Genomic DNA, 21,353 nt, shown 5'->3' on the forward strand with positions numbered 1-21,353 from the left:
CATATCTTCCCCTGATGTGCCCTGAAATAAAGGCTATGAGAAGGCAGAACCGTCACACCAGCCACTCAAAGCTCCAGCAGACTGAACTTTCACAGCATAATCAAAATTCTTCACTTTGTGGGGAGCTCTGAAAGGATAGCAGGCTGGCGAAGTGGCGGATTAGGAAAAAGAGGGGAGGGCGAGGGCAGAGAGAAGAAACATGGAAGGGGGGATCAAGTGTTAGTTTATGTAACCAAGGTCAGCTGAAAGGAAAAACACAATCCACACGGCATAGGCAAAAAAAACAGCAAGACCACAAAGGCAGAGGGACCGATCTTGGGAAGGCGAGTATGAAAACAATCAGCTCCACGTCACAGCAGGGAGGCCTCGGTTCGCCCGGCCTCAGCTCCTGGTTTGGCACAGGCGCAGCAGTATGGAACAGCCGCAGCCACTTTAAATAGCTGCTGAGTGTGGTGGGAAGTGGGCAGGCTGGGTGGGGGTGGTTGACTGTGCAGAAGAAGAAAACTAAACTTCTTTATGGCAACAAAAGAATAAAAGGCTGCTGGTTTCATCCTCACATGGTTGTTGTTTGGGTGGTTTTTTGTGCAAAACGTTCTTGCACATATTTGATTTAACAAGCCAATGAATTTGGCAACACTTTATTTGAAGCGGTGAGCACAAGCCTGACATGACATCGTCGTAAACATGACATAACACCTGTCGTCAACGTGAAGGAGTCTTCATAAATGTTTACGACTGTTGTCATGAAGTGTCAATCGGTAAGTAATGACACTTTTAATGCAAAGTTGCATTAAAAGTGTCATTGCAAAGTGCCAACTTTGCATTATTTGATAAATAATGACACTTTTAATACAAAGTTTCATTAAAAATTTGCTTTATAAGTGTCATTATTTACCGAATTACACTTATTAACAACAATCTTAAACATTCATGAAGACTCCATGTTTACGACGGGTGTTATGTCAGTATTACTCACACCACTTCAAATGAAATGCGACCAAAAATTTGACCTGCAATTGTACAGCATTCTACACATTCGACTACAAATATTTACTTCGTGTGCTCGACAAATCGTTGTGGACACAGCGCTGAGGTTGGCCTCTGATTCACTAGAGCATTTACGGACCGGTTCATAGATTTTGGCAACAGAAGACAAATCAAAATATTTGACATCTAAACTCTAGACGAGTCCAATTGTTCTGTGAATGCAGCTTATTTAAAGCTCAGTTTGTGATTTCCGACACCTGATTTCTCACTTTGTTAGAAAAAGATTTTGTTCAACGTTTTGGGGGGTTTAAATCTCGGACCTTCGAGGACATGGAGGTCGAAAAGCAGCACAGGCGGCCTCAAAAATGATCGTCCCTTTTTGTGTGTGCTATCTGTGATAAACAAAGAAAGAAACTGTATGCAAATTTAAGGAAATACTCAAGTTGGGATATTGCAATCAAAGACAAACATTCCATTTAAGCATAATATTAACAAAAGATCTTTTATTATTCAGGAAGTTGCATTATGTTTAATGTATTGGAGTAAAACTCATGCTTTCCATATTCAACTTTCTTTTTTCTCCACAACAATAATAAAGCAAAGCCCACGTTTTGCAGGCTAGAGTTGGATTTCCTACCTCTGGACGCTCAGTGCCCCTTTCCTGCCATTCCAGATCCATCCATGGCTGCCATTTTGTTTTGTCAAAACCTGCAAAAATGCACAGAGTTAGATGATAGAACAAACATGCCTTTAAAAGCTACTGTGACCATTTACTCCCCCCCACACTGTTAAGAAGACCAGGCTCAAACTTTTTTGCTCCGTCCAAAATGAGTTTGAATTTCCTGTGAAGGAAGTGTGTGTGATAAAACATGATATAGTTTGGTATCTGCAGAAACTTTTTTGTGTGTGTGTGTGGGGAGTGGGGGCGTGTGTGTGTGTGTGTGAGAGTCGGTGCCGAAGCTTCAGGTGGAGGACTGAGTGGAGGAAACCTCCTCACAGCTGTCCTCCCATCTAAAAAGCCTCTCCCCCCACTGGGAGGCGGACTGAGCAGAGCTTATCCGAGCCTGATGCGGCAGCGGGTGATTGAGTTTGCTTGTTTGTCCGGAGGTTATCCCTCCAATCTTATTAAGATGCTGAGAAAGAGCTACAGTTTGTCCAGGAAGCGCCGGTTTTAGGGAAGATTTTGCACAATCCACCGGGTTTACCAATTACCTCAAACAGACACAAAGGAGATCCGCTTTGTTTATTTCCAGTTTCGTTTTAAAACTGTAAAACGTTACAGTTCCTGACTTAATCAACACAATGCTGTTCCACCAATTAGTCTAAAATGCATCTCAGAAAACAGTAACTTTATTTGAAGGGGTGTGCATTAGACAGACATGTGGCAGTCATAAACATGAAGGAGTCTTCATCAATGTTTATGACTGCTGCCATGAAGTGTTAGTAAATAATGACATTTTTAATGCAAAGTGGCATTAAAAGGCCATTAAAAGAGAATTAGCATTATTTGGTAAATTCTAACATTTTATGTAAAGTTGCATTAAAAGAGTCAACTTTTAACTGAGTAAAGTGTCATTATTTACTGAATGACACTTCATGACAACAGTCATAGACATTCATGAAAACTCCTTCATGTTCATGACAGATGTTATGTCATGTTACAGTGTGACATCAGTCTAATGCACACTTCTTTAAATAAGGTGTTACTGTAAAACCCAGTTCACCCTATGGAATTGAACTGGTTGGACGGGTTTTCTTTGTTTTGTTCCGGGGGTTTTTTTAGGGTGCTGTAGCTGCTTCTTTCTTCCACTGAAGCTACTCTGTATGTCCACTAGGTCTGCTGTTTTGCTACATGTCAAATGTAGTCAAATGACATGTCAAATGACAAAAAGTCATAGCAATATGCGATTACCTGTAGATGTGCATGTATTCTAAACTTCTTTTAAAATATTCACATGGTTTTCATGTTTTCTGTATTTCTAACCTCAAGATGTAACATGACGCCAAAACGCGACTGTAGCACTCTTAATGCAGAAGAAAGAAAATTCCCTAGTCTGAAGAGAAGACGGCTGAACTCTTCAGTGGGTGAATACGGCGAAGCACGGCGGAGGCAGCATCATGCTGCTGAAATCGTTTTCAGTGACAGGACCTGGCGGACTAGTCAGGATAGCATAAAGGTAAAGATGGAAGCAGCGTTATACAGTGAAAACCTGCTCTAAATTCAAACAGCAGAGACTGTACTTGGTGCCAAAGGTGCATCAACAAAGTATTTAGCAAAAGGTTGTGAATATTTATATACATATCTTTTTTTTCATTGCAATTGCAAAAATCTATAAATAAATTAAAATAACAACCATTATGGGATGTTAGGTTTATAGTCTGGAGGGGGGATGAGACAGAAAGACAATATGAGGGAAAAGTGAACCGTTGTGAACAGTTTCCAGATTCACTGTATTTTTAAAACCAACATGCAACAACAACAACTACTACTACTACTAGTACTACTACTGCTACTACCAGTTCCAGATTTCAGTTTAACCTCTGCAAGAACTAAATCACTTGCGGTCACATTATTAAGCATATTCAGCAACTGAACTTCCTATTTCATATTAATCAAAAGAGCCAAACTAGGCTCAGAACCAATCAGTGGAATTATGACAAAAAGTCATAGCAATATGCGATTACCTGTAGATGTGCATGTATTCTAAACTTCTTTTAAAATATAACTATATTTAACATTTATCAGAAATGCTTTGACTACCAAGAAAAAGAGCACTGCTGTGAACTGGTTCATGCAAACTTAACCAATAAGTTGTTTCTAATCAAGGTTAAAATCCACATCAGATGATGGTTTACCTGGTGGAACAAAAAAAAAGATTGAAGATGAATATCCAATAGATTTTAAAAGTACTTTATTTGAAAACATGAGCAAATTTAATCAGAAGTATTGAAGTGGTTTCCTTTAACCCAGGACTTTTTACACACAGCTACATGTAGAAAGCAGATGTGATCCACCACTAGGTGTGGAAGACAGAACAATCAAATCATGGTTTACTCTTGATTTGGTCAGCAACCTCGAGTGCCTTTTTCATTTTTACTAAAATCTTTTTTTTTTGTCTGCCCGGTGGCTTTGGAACCGTCACACGCCCGAGGCCACAGATACCAACAATGCCATAGTTTCCTCGCTTACCGAGCCTTCCTTTTTGAAATCAACAGCGAGAGTGTGCCTCCAGGCAAAGCTGCTCTGTAATTAAACTACAGAAATGTGAAGTTTTCCTTTCTTCAGATACCTAAAATATACACTTGGTGGGAAGTGATACCGGGGTTTTCTGTTTCATCTTTTAACCCACTTCAGCCAAAAGGTTTGGCACCATCTGAACCTGGGTTTCATTCAATTCAGATTCCTCAAGCCTAAATTACCATTTCCCCCAAACATATGTGTTGCTAAACTATAATGCCAACAGTATTTTGTCACGTGAACTTGAATGGCATCCCATTCTTAATTAAAAGACATTACAGCGGCTACAAAAGCTTCGCTTCCTTTAGGAAGAAGCTCATGAAGTGTGTCTAAGGCAATTATCACTCCTCCAGGAGAGTGTTACTGAGCTCTGGCACTGGAGACGTTTTCACACTAATTCATCCCAACGATCTTCTGTCAGGACTCAGCCCAGGCAAGTTCGACCAAACCAAACCTGCTCAACCATGTCTCTGAGGTGTTCTCCTCTATAGGTCCTTTTTTCTGCTTGCATCTTCTTAGCAGTGACATGTAGTGTTTAGAATGACGCATGCATAACCTTTAAAGATGGATAGTAGATGTGAAGTTGGTGTGGTGACTGGTGGGATCAGCAAAATCCCACACAAAAAAACAGTTAATGCCTTTAGCTGCATAAATCGTGCTTGTTCACTGGGTACAAATGTAAATCAGGCCACTTTTAATTATCCTCTACTATGTTGGATATTAGGTCATGGGATTATTGGAGTAATCAATATTGAGCACAGTAAGCATGTGCTGCTGTGGGGGTAGATGTAGAGCCGTACTGACGATATCGCTGGCACAGAGCATAAACAACAACATGAGCAGACATTTTAGAGTTTGCCTAGTTTATCATAAAGCTTTAGTATCAGTCAGTCATGTTCATTTGTGTAGCACATTTCAGCAGCGAGGCGGTTCAAGGTGCTTCATATAATAAAAGTAGAAGCAGTCAACAACTGAATAAACGTCACATTTTGACAAGTGTCATCACCAAAAATCATACACATAAAATATGTTGGTCAGTGTTTCATTTATCGTGGTTGAGAAGCAACTCTGAAGGGCTGGGTTTATAGTCTAGATTTAAAGGAACTCAGTGTTTCGACTGTTTTGCAGATTTCTTGAAGTTTGTATGTTAACCCAACAAAAAACACATTGTCTGTTTACACTCCTGTAATTAATATGGTTATTTTGCAGGCAGAACTCTGAAGTAGTAGGGCGATCTCATCCTTTATAACCAACATATACAGGATCATTTTAGCTGTTCTCAGGTGGCTTTTGTCCTCTATAGCGAGTAAATAGTAGTGTAAACAAAAATTAACATTTTCTTTTACTGGCGTATAAACATTGAACAACGTATGGAACAGAGTAAACTATTTACCAAGTAAAAACTCTCTCCAAGAAAGGATTTTCTCAAGGAAATGAAAGAAACCGTAAGCTTATTAACAAAATCAACCTTTTTTTTAAAGATCTTATCACATAATGTGACAGTTGTAACAAGTATGTAAAAAAACAAAACCAAAAAAAAAAACAAGAAGTATTGTAAAAGTTATAGACTGCAGCTTTTTTTTTTGCTTTTTTTTTTTTTTACAAGAACCCATTGGGACGCTGGTGGACCCCCACAGGGCTTAGCAGGTTTTCTGGGGGAAGCCCTGGTTCTTCAGGGCAGGGTCCAAACATGGTGAACTGTATCTGACCCAGCCTGTTCTTTGTGTTCTGGCACCGTTCAAACTGACAGCCCGTTTCAGCAGCTCTCAGCTTTCAGCATACATTTTCTTGTGTTTTTAAATCTTTTTTTACATGCGCTTCTGTGCGCTCTACTATTCTGTTCAAAATTGAGATGACTATTGTCTGGAGAGCTGTTGTTGTTTTAACCTCTATTTTTTATTTTATTCAGTGACTGTTGTTTACACCAGGTATATGCTAGCTCTCAGTAGCTCGACTGTACCGCCTTCCACCGAGTGACCCGATATTCCCCGTGAGCTGAGAAGGAAGACGTACAGGCATCGGGCGCCATGACCGGGGTATGGACCCGTCATCCATTTTCCATCATCATGGAAAATGTGAGATTGCTTCCCAACAAAGTAGTGGAGCTAGCGGCTCCCACGGGCCATCAAAGGAGCTACCAGGAGACCAGCTTTGATGGCCCGTGGGAGCCGCTAGCTCCAACTTTGATACAAAGTACAACGATATTTAATATTGCAAGCCACCAGTTGAGTAAAGTTTATTTTCACCACTTCATAACATTACTACAGGCTGAAAAAAGCTCATAACTGAGACATATATCGTTTTTCCTGCAACCAATAGCAGAGCTGAGTAGAGAATCCAAAAAAATTGTACTCAAGCACTACTTCAACATATTTTTACTCAAGTAAAAGTAAAATGTAGCCGTCCAAGAAATTACTCAAGTAAGAGTAAAAAAAGTATTTAGTAAAAAAGTCGACACAAATACTGAGTAACTGATTAAATTCATTCAGTGGGTAAAGAATCCAGAAATTTTACTCAAGAGCAGAGATACTTCATAATAAAATTCAAGTAAAAGTGAAAAGTACAGCGTAGTAAAAATACTCCTAAAAGTACCTTTTTTCAAAAAGGTTGTTGAAGTGAATGTAATTGAGTGAATGTAGCTACTTACTACCCAACTCTGACCACAAGGCTGCATACTTTAAGCTAGGTAGGGCAGTCTTAGGCACCGTAGGCTGACTGCTGGGTCATTGTGGAGCCCACCAGCTGGTCTAAACTTATATGCCTTTCAAACATTCGTTTTTTTTTTGCCCTCCATAGAAACTCTCCTCTTTTCCTTATAAAAGGAGTCCTCCCCCCAAAGCATTTAAAGGAAAGGGGTGGAGGATGTGTGAGGGGAGTTAAATTAGAGCGTGCTGTCTAGAGAAAAAGGGCGTTTCTAGGGAAACTGAGTGTTCACTCTTCTCCAGTGGTTGCCACTGGACGACCTCTAACTGACTGCATTTCAAAACACTGCTTTTCATGCCTCTCCTCTGGCCATGAAGAACCACACACATTCATGATTGTATGACCAAGAGGAAAAAAAAGAAGAAAAAAAAAAGAAAACACCTTCCCGGTGTCACCACAGTACACTGCTACCTCTCATATCACCGCCGCTGGGTGCAAAAGCCAGAGCCAGTGAGCTGATGTCAGCTAGAGACGGTTTAGTTTCACGAAGGCCTCCCAAAACCATTCTCGGAAATTCAAATCCAGGATTAATGACAATCCTGCTGTCAACAATCAGCGCTGTAATTACAATGATCCAAATCCAGTAACAAACCCTCAGGTTGCAGCGTTGGTTTCACTAAGTTGACGCGGATTGGATGATGCCGCCTGGGAAACAAATAGACGGCGAACATTACCTCTGCAGCCACACCCACTCACCTGTGCTTTCTCTGAGGAGACTGAAGAAAACACCAGCCGTTTTCCCACTGACCAACAGTTTTCCATCCTCACCCCACCCATCCTCCACCCCGCCTGTCAGGATCCTGAGTTGTTTCAGGGATTGTTTATTTCTGCTTTCCTCAGTTTCTTATTTTCATCAGACCAGTCCCGTTTCTGTATTTATGTTAGTTCAGTTCTTTCTTAGTGATTCTAGTTTGTTTATTTCTAATGTCAAGCTATTCTTTGTTACACTAGTTTAATTATGTTTCTTAAGTCTAGTTACTATTGGTTTCATTGTGTACTCTCGCTCGCCCACTATGCCATTTTCTCCCTCTCTTTTCACTCTCCAAATATTTAAATGACCCCTCTCTCATTCATACTCATTGTTTAGGCCTGTCGCAATAATCAAAAAATTTATTAATCGAATGATAAATTAAAACAAACGCAATAATTTCCTTTTGCATGATTAATCGTTTTTCTTGCTTTCTACCAAAAACTGGGTGATAAAACTCTTCAGTTTGGTGCTTTGGTCTCAAATAGTCTGTGTTTTCCTTTAAGGATAATTTTGTTTACAGAAACTTGATATTTATTTATTTATTTTTATCTTGAATATTTAAAATGTCTTCCGGTTCCAGTTGTTAAATGCTCTTTAGAATTTAAAGTTGGTTGATCTTTGAGAATGTGTTCTTGCATTATTATGGCTTTATTATTGTTAGAACTTGAAAATGGTCTCAAAACAACAACTTCATCGTTTATCGTGATAACTTCTGGGACATTTTATCGTCCAGTAAAATTTGTCATCATGACAGGCCTATTAAATACTTCAACATCAGCTCCTCACCTCAGCCTCAGCAGAGGCACACGGATCCGTAACCTCCACCTAACGTGGCGCTCCTTCAGCGGCCAGTTCTTTTCAGCCTCCTCCACAACAAAAGAAACAAAGGAGAAGGGGCTGCTTTCCCTCGTCATCTCCCCACACCCACTCCCTTCTAAAGTTGACCGTGCACAGACAATGTAGCCTCTGGAAAGAAAATTCTAAAATAAACCCAGTCGAAAACATCCAAACAGTATTATCTGCATTCTCTGTGGAGGCTGCAGAGCTACATGCAGGTGCATGAAGGCAAAACACACACCAGTAAAAATGTGCTGACTTCAGTTTGCATGTCTGTAGTTTACATTTGTCTCAGCAAAAAATTGAGGTCTAAATACAATCACTTCTAAATACTGAAATGGACTCATTTCCTCCTAAAATTCTCAGTTTTATACGATTTTGTTACCACATGTTCCATGATGGGGTTTTTTTTTCTTTTTCACCTTTTTTTTTTCTTTGTTCGGTAAACGTCATCCTGTTTTCTGCTCAGATTTATTGACAGAGAAGATTATGGTTTGACACATTGTGTATATTCAGCATTTTTTCCTAAGCATTTATAAAAAAAAATTAAATTTTTTTAAAACTTGTCCATCCTTGAATGAACTTTATGTAAAACTGAATTATTTGAATAATGTAAGCTTCTGCAAACATCTATAATTTCCTCTAAAAGTAAATTCAGGAACTTTGTCAGATGAATTTATTCCTTTTTTTAAGCTCAGTCAGGTTAAACAGAACTATATTTACTGTAAGTCTGTAATGTTACCTCTCATCTCCATTTATATATATCGTTCTGAGAAACTTTAAGAGTCTCTCTCTGGCTACCTGCGTTTTTACTTGTGATTCAGTCATAATCAGTTAGTATTGTCATCAACAGTGCTCCTTGTACATGTGGTCTAAAAGAGGTTGCCATTACCATTATATTACTTGAAAATTACCTCAAATTAAACAACATTATCATTTATTGCGATAACCTTCTTATTGCCAATAAAAAAACAACAATGGCTTAGGAGTTCTTTTGGAATATTATGAAAAAACAAAATGGTAAATGGTTCTTCCTCAGCTTTGCTCCATCTTACATGGAGATAGATTCCACGTAAGATGTAAAGCGGAAGATAACAGCAGCTTTTACCTTGTCCTAATCCGAGGTCTAATTAGGCTCAATTAAAACTGGATTAAGATTAGACCCTACTGTAAAACAGAAGAGCGGATTAGAGCTCGACTTGAAGGATTCTGCCTAAAAATCAGCTTCAAAGTCTGCAGCTTTGTCTGCACAAAGCTGCAGACTTTGTGCAGACAAAGCTACACAAAGTTGGCAGCTTTGAGTAGGTTTCATCAGGAAGGCACTTAGATCACCTATCCATTGATGTCAGTTTGACTCATTTTCTGGCTCTCCTTCTCAAAGGCCCTTCCATCAACAACTGCTTCACAAACAAAAAATAAAACGGTAAGCAAGAGCATGCAAGGATGGAGGTACTAGAAAAGGTTCATATTGGGTGTCCAACATTGAGTCAGAAACAATAAAGTGAGGAATTAATCTAGCAAGTGACAATAAGTAAATTATCTCATGAACCAGAGCAATAAGGAAGAAAGCAGTGCTCAGCACCGAGTTACAGACAAAATCAAGATGACAAACTTCTTGCGAGCAAGTGTGAGCTGCCATTTATTGTGCGACAAAACAACGCTCCAGGCAGAGTAATAATAACAAAACAGAAAGATGCCTGTCAGTTGTGAAGTGTCGCAACTGACAGGTGGTGGAGAACTGCTATTCTCCACCACTATTGAGAATAGAACATTTGGAAGTTCTTGAAGTTTCTCTTCAAGAACTTCCAAAAGTGGTTCTGCTATGTGGCAGTTTGAATTTTAAGCCGATATGCTAAGTCGCAAGTTTTTTCTGAAGCTTCTTGGTTTACCACATCTGGCAGTGCACTGCAAAAAACAAAACAAAATCCAACCAAGTAGTTTTGGTCTAGCTTTTAGTGTGAATATCTTAGTAAACTTGAAAAAAATAAACTAACTTACGAGTAAATTTTCAGCAAGGTATAGGAGCTTGTTTTAAGTAACTCCTTAATATTGGCAAAAAAGTACTAGTTCCCCTGGCAGGTTATGTAAATTATAACAAAACATTTTTTCCAATGTTGTAAGTGAAATAATCTGCCAATGGAATTAGAACTTTTCCCATCTATTAAGGAGTTATTTACTTAAAACAAGCTCCTATATCTTGCTGAAAAGTAGCTTGTAAGTTAGTTTTTCTTATTTCAAGTGTACTTAGATATTTGCACTAGAACAATAATACTCGGTAAGGTTTAATGTTTTTGCAGTGTGAATCTCCTGCAAGTCACTGTTCTGCTACACCAGAGCAGCTGTCACACCAGTGGTGGCAAAACACGTAATTGTCTACGTAACTCTTATGATAAACCTGTGTCTAAACCTGTGTTTCATCAGACAGAACTTGCTGCTTTATCTGGCCTGGCTTCATGTTGGACTAATTAACGTGTTGCGTAGTTCTAAACTAAATTCTCAACACCTCGCTACAAACCGTCTCTCATTGCTGCAAACACACTGACTTTGCAACAGGGAGATTTTAGAGAGCCTTTGCACTGCAAAGTGAAGATGCAGATTCTACCAAAGACTGAATGCTTAAATTCAGTCAAAACATTTGCTACAACAAAGTAGTTCAACTCCCATACTGCACTTTTTGAATTTTTCTCTTTCTAACAGATTTATTTGGTTTTCAGTGTGGAACAAGTTTCAAGATGATTCATCACGGTGTCTTTATTTTTTCATCCTGAAAAAATAAGTGCCTGGCGGTTTGACAGAGGTGTGGACACTTTTCAGAACCACTGCATGACTTGAACCATGTACTCTGTTCTCAGAGCAGAGAGGGTTTGGTGTTTAAGTCACTTTCACAGTTTCAGTTTTATCCATTGCTATTCATACACCAGTAAAGGGGAATTCAAGTCATTTCAGGAAATTTTGCCGTCAGTTTCGGATTTTATTTCAACAGAGAGCAGCACAGAGAGTGGTGAATGAAGTCCAAGAGGAGAAAACCTTCGAGAAAACCTAGGTGGCAAAAGGCATCCTTCAGGCCCAAACAGCTGATGGATAAAAAAGCAGCTCAATGCAAAAACACAGAATCTTACCGAGTATCTTTGTCTAGTTTAACTAGATCTTTTTCATCAATATTAAGAAATTATTGACTGAAAAATTACCTGCGAGTTAGTTTTGTTTACTAAGATATTTGCACTGATTTTGCGTTTTTGCAGTTTACAGCAGTGCTAGTGCTGACTGTTCTTCAAAATGATCAAAAACATCAAACAAACCGCTTCTTGAAACCAAAAGTACACCGACCTAGTATGCACTCTGAGACAATTATTCATTCCCACTCAACCTCTAAAACGTGGACACAAGCCTTCTTCAGGTTCTAAGCGGTTCAGTTCTTCCGGAGACGAAGCTCTTCAAACCCGCTTCAGCGCCAGCTTTACACAACCGCACCTGCTGCTTTCTGGAGAACGCACTGCCAACACTTAGACACCATGACCATCAAGGCGTGGGAGCATACAACAGGCCCTTGCGAGTTAATAATTCACATGCTCACAGAGCACTTGATCTTTCAAAGATCTCAAATCTCCTCCACATTCCACAGCAGCGGAGCGTGCATCTGGGTCGCTTTATTTCCACTGGGGGAGTTATCATCAAGTCTCCCTGTTTTCAAAGGAAATCCTCAACACCTCCTCTGCCGGTTTGGCAACCTGAACATCAGGTGAAAAAAAAAAAATACACCAAGCAGAGTAATAAATACCAGTAGTATACTGTGGGAGTTGAGCAGAGCACACTTACTGTTTGATTATTTCTTATTATTAGACTGTTATTGTCACAGCAGGGGTTCCATTACCTGGCATATGGCCTGTTTTGGTTAGGCTGGAGACTTGGAGATTAATGGCCGTCTACTAGGTTGAGTTTCCAGTTTCTGCAAAGGCCCAGTGGCAGGGATTATGTCTGAATAGCGCTGAATATCTGCGTCTCATTTTATGGCACAAAAGAACAGGAAGAGTTCAGTTATGCTGCTTTACTCCAAAGAATGGTGAACTTTAAGGCGTTAGTGAATTTTCACACCTGCAACCTGAATCACCACGGAGTCTTCTGATAACGCCGGAAGACGTACGGTCGTTCCTAGGCAACAACTAATTTAGATCAGTTTTGGAGACCTGGCAAGGTTAAAGATCTCAACACAGGCTATAAAGTGAACAAGAAAAGACTTTTCACTGATCTTCTTTATCCATTCACTCTATAGAGAATTGCAAGGTGGACGGTGCCCATCTTATTTTAGATTTTAGAATTGCACCGCTGATGGTGGCAGCATATTAGCATCTCGAAAGCTCAACTAATACCTGAACTCGGTCAGAAAACTGCAAATGGTGCACCCCAACTCTGAAGATTTCCAGACTCTGTCTCCAGCCCATATAAACACAAAAAGAGTCTTCATGAAATCCCAACATCTGAGAAGCAGAGTCATTTTCCAACAATGAAGATATCAACACACTGGTGATCAGAAGCTGAAGCAGGCACAAACATGGCGCCCCCATCACCATGTTCTCTTACACTTTCAAATAAATAACATGTGGCCTTGCTTATGTTGGAAAGACCAGGTGAGTACAGTTTGCATAGGCTGGTTTGTTTGTGGTAAGCAGCGTGGTGATGAAAAGGCTCTGCGACATCCGTGCAGCCGCCGACACCCTTCATCACATTTCACACCTTCACTGACAATTCATGAGCGGGCTATTGTTTAGTGTAGACATACTAGTGTAGACAGAGGTGGGCAGAGTAGCCAAAGATTGTACTCAAGTAAAAGTAAAAGGTAGCCGTCCAAGAAGTTAGTAAAGTATGAGTAAAAAAGTATTTGGTAAAATGTCTACTAAAGTACTGAGCAACTGATCAAATTATCATTTACCGTATTTTCCGCACTATAAGGCGCACCTAAAAACCTTCAATTTCCTCAAAAGCCGACAGTGCGCCTTATAATCCGGTGCGCCTTGTATATGGACCAATATTGAGCCACAACAGGTCTAGCAACTACGGTAAGCAGCCGCCAACTTCATTTAGCCCGTAGAAGTGCGCGGTGCATGCTGGGATAGTTGTCAGAATGCTGGTTTGTTAATAAAGTTTGACTGACCCATCTACCTACGGACCTGATAATCAGGTCGTCTGCAGATCATTTAGCACCACGTTCTCCACGCGAACGGAGAAGGGTGACCATCGTCCGGCCACGCCCCGGCCCAGTCGCGGAAGGCTCTCCTCGCAGACCGAGGAGGGGGACAGAGGGTGGGGGCGGGAAAGAGAGACAGAGACTGCGGCGGCAGAGTGTCGGTTGGTCTGTGTTACCCAGAAAGCAGTTGGGCACAATATCGCAACACCAACACCGTGAGTGAAATAATGACTGGGGCAGCCTACTTTAAAAAGTACTCGGGGACCTTTTCTTTATTATTACACATCCACATTTGTACAGGACGGGTGGCAACAAGAACTGTAGCGTCTATTCTATGCGCCTTATAATGCGGTGCGCCTTAAATATGAAAAAAGTTTTAAAATAGGTCATTCATTGAAGGTGCGCCTTATAGTGCGGAAAATACGGTAATATTTAAAAATTACAAAGTCAGTCGGACCAAAAAAATAAAGTTAAGTGGAAGTTTTGGCATTTTACGGACCAAAATGACAATAATTCATACAAGTAACAAAAAATAAAATCGGGTGAAATAAATATTTTTCAAATCAGTTTCTTTCAATGAATAAACTAATGAAACTTTAAAAACTGCAGGTGTGTGTCTGTGTCTGGTGAATTTCTGATTAAAGCATGTTTGTTCTTTATGCAGTGAAGTTGCAGTGGGTAGAGGATAAATTTACTCATGTGAAACTAACAATACTTCATAATAAAATTACCCAAATGGACAACGTAATAAAAATACTTCTAAAAGTACACTTTTTCAAAAAAGTTACTAAAGTAAATGGAAGTGAGTAAATGTAAGTAGTTAGTTACAAACCAACTCTGAGTGTAGAGATCTAATAGTCACTGCCTTTTCACGTTGTCAACCTAGAAAAACCACAAATAATCATATTTGGAAAAACAATATTTGCTTGATATTGACATATTAAAAAATATTCATACAACTACAAAAAAAATTAATAAAGCCTTACAGATAAATTTAAAGATAAACTTAAATGTTTTCTTATACATTGAATAGAAATTTACTTTTTCAATTTACTGGTTTTCTCATGAGTGTTACTTTTTTCTTAAAATGTTTTATTTTAAAGTTACAAGGCAAAAAGCAACCATATTTTCTGTTTATCTTGATGCATGTAAGATGATAGGAACATCTTTGTTGTAAGTTAAGTGTAAAAAGTTTGTGTTTGTATTGAATTTCAACAATATAATGCAGTTAGTCGGTCTGACCCACAAGCAGCTTACAAGAGTTAATTAAATCTATAAGAATTATTACTAAACGTCTACATAGATCTAGCAATGAATAATAAAACGACGGGCCCCAACTGTATCAGTCAGTGCACTCATGTTTTATTATTCATGTTTTAAAAGGACGAACAGACTCATACATGTAAGAAAATATTACATTACCTTAATAATTCCTAAATATTTTTGATGGAGTAAATAATGGAACTAGAGGAGAAAACTGCTGCGACACAACAATAGCTTCCTTAAATTTGGTTTCCATTATTACATTCCTGAACAATACCTTTGGCATGTGGAGCTCAGGCACGGTCCAAACAGCAGATATAACATGTTCATAAACCTGACCTCACTCTGGATATTAAAAAAAAAAAAAAAAAAACAGGTCCCCAAAATCACATCTATGGCTATTTGGAGATTATTGTAATGGAGGCCTTCATCATTTGCTTTGTATTTTGGCAATAAGTGGTTTAGAACCAGAACCACCAGAGTGGTTTGTTCACGCAAAAGCAACAACCGGCAGCTGAAAGTAGTTTGTTCACCCAATCACAGGACGATGCACATCCTCATAATACCCGTCTCAAAGAAAGAAAGACCGATTCTGGTTGAAAACATCCTGTCCTCAAGGGACGCTACCAGTATTTAAACATCCCAAACATGTTTCATCCTGGGTTTTAGCTTCAAAAGAACACAGCGTTTCACAAGACGAATTTCATCTCCCTCTTTACAGAGAAACATTTGGAAGTTTGTGATCAATAAAATCACAAAGAGATGCTTTATTTAAAAAAATTTAAATAAAAAAAATTTAAAACTAGCTGACTTCTGGTGGTTAGATGACAGACATGTCATGGTTCTTTTCATTCAGTTGAAAAGTGTTGTTTGTGATTGGAATATTATATTTCCCCTATCAAAATAGCAACAAATAATAATAATATGTCTTAAAATGAAAAAATGATCTAATTCAGTGGTTTCCAAAGTATGGTCCGAGGACCCTTCGTGGCTCTTGGAACCATGTTGTGTGGCCCCCGTGTTGTGGAACAAAACAATGACACAAATTTGTCATTTTTAGCACCAGAATTTAAATGCCAGATGGAATTCTTCTTTAGGCATGACATATTTTTCTTTAATAGCTGTGTTTTAATGTCACAGCAGTTTATTATAAATTAAAGTGAGGTAAAAAGCTAAAGCAAGCTGACATACTAATAATAGCATCTAGGCTATCATTAGCAATTTGACCCACAGTAAAATACCCCATGCAGGGTGAAGAAAACTCATGTGAAAGCTATAATTAGCTAAAAAGCTAAAACTAGCTGAAATACTAATGATAGCATCTAGGCTAGCACTAGCCCAAAATAACTGCCTGTTATTATAGGAATCATGCCCGTCTACCCCACGTATCATACTTACAACAGCCTGTATGATGACGTCTATGAAAAGACCCTTAAAAAAAATCTCTGATTGTCATTAATCAGAGAATATTATTAATACCCGATTAATAATAATAAGTGGGACATTGATTAATTCTGATCTGGATACAACTTCTCATTACTTTTTTATTATTTCAGCTTTTTCTGCCATTGTAATGTGATGTTTCTGTTTGGTTTATTTATTGAGTTGTGTTTTTATCATGCAAAGCACTTTGAATTACCATGTTTCGTAACATGTTCCATCCTAATAAACTTGACTTTAATTACAGCATATTAAAATTTTAACTATATAAAGCGTATCGATATACAAAAGTAACGTTTTTATTTGAGAAAAAGATTAATCTCTGGAGTGACTATTCTTCCTGTGGTGGTAAATTCAGACCCGTTTGTTCGGTTTTGGTGGTTTGCATCAAACACGTGAAATCAGAACAAAAATAAGTGATATTCTAACATCGCTATGAGTCCTAGTTCTGTGTCACACTTCCCTTTGCTACGGTTCATTCAATGGACTTTGTTTCCTCGTTTTAGTACCACTTAAAATCTGTTTTTTTTTTTTTGTGAGTCTTCATTTTTCCACCACCAAATGGCTCCACATGAGCACCACAAAGCATTTGCGTTTTGGGCACCCAGATGGCTAGCACCGGCCCTGCATTAGGTGCTTAGCAGACGTTCTGTTGTAAAAAACAAACCAAAAAATCTTCAACGAAAATATCAGAAACAGCACGTGGTTCATGCTGGGAAACAAGTGGGAAAACACGGAAGGTTGTTTTCTTAATTGATACCTAAAGTACACACACAGTTGAGATGAGCGCGGGGTTAATTCAACACACACACACACACACACACACAAACACAAACACACACAGCCAGCCACTCACCTTACTCTGAGTTCAACTTTCTCCTGACTAATAATGCTTCTTTATTCCAGCTCAGGTCAAGTTCCAGTAGTTCCCTCAAACTGCCCAGTGTGGCTGCTGCTGTGTGCAGAGACCAGCAGCGTTTTTTCCTCCTAAGTAACAACAGAATATCCCAGAGTCCGGTCCAGCACCAACCACTTTCTCTGCTTCACACACTAAAGCGCTTCATGAAGAAAACACCGCTTTCCTTCTCCGTATAGCGCTTAGAGGAAAGTCTGACGAAGTGAAGCGGGTTCCCTCCGGCTCCCCCTCAGCAAGCTTCGACCCCCTACCGCAGCCGGTGAATGGTGCCTGAAATGCTTGGAGTTGCTCCGAGTGGCCAGATTTCCACCGGCGTCAAAAGGGGATGGGCAGAGGGGAAGGGACGATGGTGCTTTCAGGTACCCATGGGATTCTCTACAACCAAGCTGCTGTAAAATTCATCCCAGGGGAAAAAATATTAGACAAAACTTTCCAAATCAGTTTCTTTCAATAAAAAAACTTGTGAAATTTTAATAAAAACTGCAGCTGTGTGTCTGTGTCTGGTGAATTTTTAGCTAAAACGTAGCAATACTTCAAAATAAAATTACTCAAGTAAAAGTAAAAAGTACAGCGTGGTAAAAATAAAAACAATTAAAAACTCCTAAGAATACTCCCTCCCTTTTCCCCCCTGCCCCCCAAAAAAAAGTTACTCAAGTAAATCTAATTGAGTAAATGTAACTAGTTACTTTCCAACACTGTCAATAAGCTTGATCATCTTTACCTTAATGTCATTTTTCACCACATTCAAAGGCTTTCAAGCAGTAGCTTCTAAAACATAACAGCATCATGTATGCGCTCTCACTGCGGTTCAATATGAAATTGTGAAATGCAGCAGCAGACGGTGGTGGAGAAGCGGCTTCCCCCTAGTGGCCACCTGGAGACATGCATCTGATTCCTGGGACACGGTTTGATCAGTCAGATTGTTTGGACAAATGTAGGAAGGATGAGTGTATCAACAAGTGGCTCTCTAGACCTTCCACAATGAATCTGAATTACTTTGACTAAAACGTAAAATGAACCAGTTAATTATTTACAGATATAATAACAAATGATTTTTATTAACTGTTCACAAAGAATGAAACAAAATATTCCAGTAGTATGTTTTCATGTCTGTTTTTCTTGTCATTAGGTTGGCATCTATGTGATTTAAAAAAAATAAAATAAAGTAAAAATCTATCCTCTTTTATGTTTCTCTTTATTTTGAATCCTAAAAAAATAGAAATAAAAATGTTGGTTCTTTAAAAATTACAAGAAATGTCACAAAGTGAATATTTGTATAAAATGTCTCTAAGACTGTAACATTTAGATTGTAAAGGTTACAAGGTCCAAATGAACGAAAACATTTGGCCGAGGTGTAACCCTCATATTTTAGTCAAACTGTTTTCTTTTTTTTTTACTTTTTACTCTGAATTCACACAGCAGTCTAGAAATGGCGATTCTGGGAAACAAGAGGGAGGGGGGGAAAAAAGCTAGCATTCATAGCAGGGTGGCAGGGAGAAGTTGGAGAAAGTAAAAAACGGAGTGTGAATGAGTGAGCCTGTCTGTCAGAGGGCAACACTCTGCATTCACATCCCTGTGAAAAACACTGAGCCATTCATCGTCAAACGCTCAGCAAAGAGAGAGGCCGGCCGGTGATTGGATGTGATGGGGGATGGAGGGTCAGGAGGCTGGCTTCCAGAGGGATGGGAGCATGCATGGGGGAGGTGTGGAGCAGAGGGGAACCTCTTTCCTCTGCCTGTTGTCTCATAACCACAGACTAAACTCTGTCAAACACGAGTCTGAGATGGAGGGTGATTTAAGTGGTCACCTCTAACCTGCAGCCATTGTCTGTACCTGCTTGTATTTGCAAAGTTGGTAGCAGGTTGAATATCATATAAAAAATAAAATGTGAGGTGCGTATATTAATATTTTCCTAAGCCTAACTCTGACATCTGATGGATATTGACTAGTAATAACTAACAATAACCTACTAATAACACCTGGATAATTTGCAGTTATAATTCAAATGCAGATTCAAATATACTTTATTGATCCCAAAGCGGAAAAAGAATGTTGCTATAGCTCATATTAATTTAAAAAAATTTCCGAAGAGTTATTGTAGATAGTGATGGCTATTAGAAGGAAAGATCTCCTCTAGCGGTCTGTATCACAGCACTCTGCTTTTCTAAGACAGACTCAAGAAGAGGTTGGTCAGGGTTGTCCATAATTTTGTTAATTTTGCGTCATCATCTCCAGAGAATCCTCAGTCGTCCCCAGAACAGAACCAGAACCAGAACAGAACCAGCCTTCTCTATCAGGTTGCTGATAAAGGTTCTGATGCTGCTCCCCCCAACAGATGATGGCAGAAGAGACGACTCTCTCAACAATGGCCTTATAGAAGAAATGCAGCATCTGAAGTAGTCACATCCAACTCATGGTAACAAACGATGTGTAAAGTCTTGAAACATTATAGTGCAGAAATAATTATGGAGCCAATCATAACTGTGGCATAACTACAACTCTGTCCTTGGATATCAGTTCAGACAGAAATTTCCACCTGAGAACTGTGTTGCTAAAATGATGAAATATCTCAAAATGGGTTTGAAATGTTCCAGGTATATATTGGCTTTACATATGCGGCTAATTTCTCTAAGTAAATTTGGAAACTTAAAACTAAATTCAAGATTAAATCAAATTTACCAAATGTAAACCTTTGTTTTTTTAAACTTTGCAATAATACCTCATTAAAAAGACTTTGAGGTCTCAGGACATGTTTGGCAAGAAGTTGAGTTAAGCAAGTAGAACAATGAATGTACCCATTCTATTCAATTCAGTTTATTTATGTAGCACCAATTCACAACAAATATCGCCGTAAGGCACTTTACAAAAAAAAAAACATTTCAATTCAATCATATATTCCAACGGATCCCAGTTATCAAACAGTACAGTATGCTGAATTAATTATTCAATGTAGATTGAAAAGTTTTGATGAAAAGAAAAGTCAAATGAACTGACTGAAGATTATTTTTGATGTTCATGAAAGTAAAAAGTTATAAGCAGGAGCGGGAGAACGATTAGGTGATGGCAGCATTATGTCTTCGAGGATGGAATCACAACCAATCAGATCGCCAGCCCAGGTGAGAGAAAACAAAACGATAACGGTTGAAATAAGAGCAAATAACGCAAACTGGAGAGGAGTAGAAGAAGAAGAAAAAAAGAGAGAAAATTGGTGAGTTTGTCCTCCAGTAGCATAAGCCCATGGCAGTATAACAACATAAATTGCTCAAAGCCAGTCTAACTAAGTTTTATCAAAAAGAAACGTTTGAAGAAATAAAGGAAGACAGTGTCTAGAACTGGGAGCTGGTTATAAAGCTCCCAGTTCTATAAGCTGTCGGGTATAAGCTGGAAACTCCCAGCTCCTGAAAACTAGGCAATTCTAGTTCTACTGCAATTTCTACTTTTAGAAATTTTCTGAACCAGAAAGAGGAAGTCCAGTTTATTGGACTTTTATAAATTGCAGTGCACCACAACAAAAGGAAATAATGCCGAAAGAAAGAACGTAAAACCACTTCTGTTCTGCGTTTCCTCGCTCTTATCTCTTTTAGGTTTTCCTCAAACACAGACCTGTTGTCATGGCAACAGACAGGAGTTCAAGCGCATCAGGAGGAATGAACACCGAAAAAAATGCAAAAATGTAACAAAAGACGTTCACAAAACACCAAACCCAGAGCATTCAGCCCCGTTTCCGTTTTATAACATCTGTGTTCAGACGTTTAATAGATCCGTCGGAGTGTGTGTGTGTGTGTGTGTGTGTGTGTGTGTGTGTGTGTGTGTGTGTGTGTGTGTGTGTGTGTGTGTGTGCGTGTGTGTGTGTGTGTGTGTGTGTGTGTTATTTTAACTGAACTGAAGTTAAAGATGTCAAAGTCAAGTTGTAACATAACTGACCTACTTCCCATTTTACTGACCTGTGAAATGTGATACTCTTGGATCTTTGTTATCTAGCTGTCGCAGTGTTAACTAATAACAAAACATTGCATCTTTCTTTTAGATTTTTTGC

General features: G+C 39.0%; 1 protein-coding gene across 4 annotated transcripts in view; it reads right to left on the bottom strand.

Annotated features, from left to right (window-relative positions):
* The window catches only part of plxnb1b (plexin b1b), a 72,955-nt gene extending 51,675 nt beyond the window's left edge, over positions 1 to 21,280 (bottom strand). For 2 of the 4 annotated variants that reach the window (XM_081607423.1, XM_008410420.3), the window contains exons 1-2: positions 17,258 to 17,618; positions 1,625 to 1,695 (exon numbers count right to left, since the gene is read on the bottom strand). The gene's annotated coding sequence lies outside the window, so the exon portion shown is untranslated. Of the gene's footprint in view, positions 1 to 1,624; positions 1,696 to 17,257; positions 17,621 to 21,261 lie in introns of those variants that run through there. The other 2 variants (XM_081607422.1, XM_081607421.1) reach the window with 2 other exon arrangements.
* Between the last annotated feature and the right edge of the window lie 73 nt (positions 21,281 to 21,353).

Source organism: Poecilia reticulata, chromosome 5 (assembly GCF_904066995.2).
Source record: "Poecilia reticulata chromosome 5, P_reticulata-male-v2, whole genome shotgun sequence".
Classification (NCBI taxonomy): domain Eukaryota; kingdom Metazoa; phylum Chordata; class Actinopteri; order Cyprinodontiformes; family Poeciliidae; genus Poecilia; species Poecilia reticulata.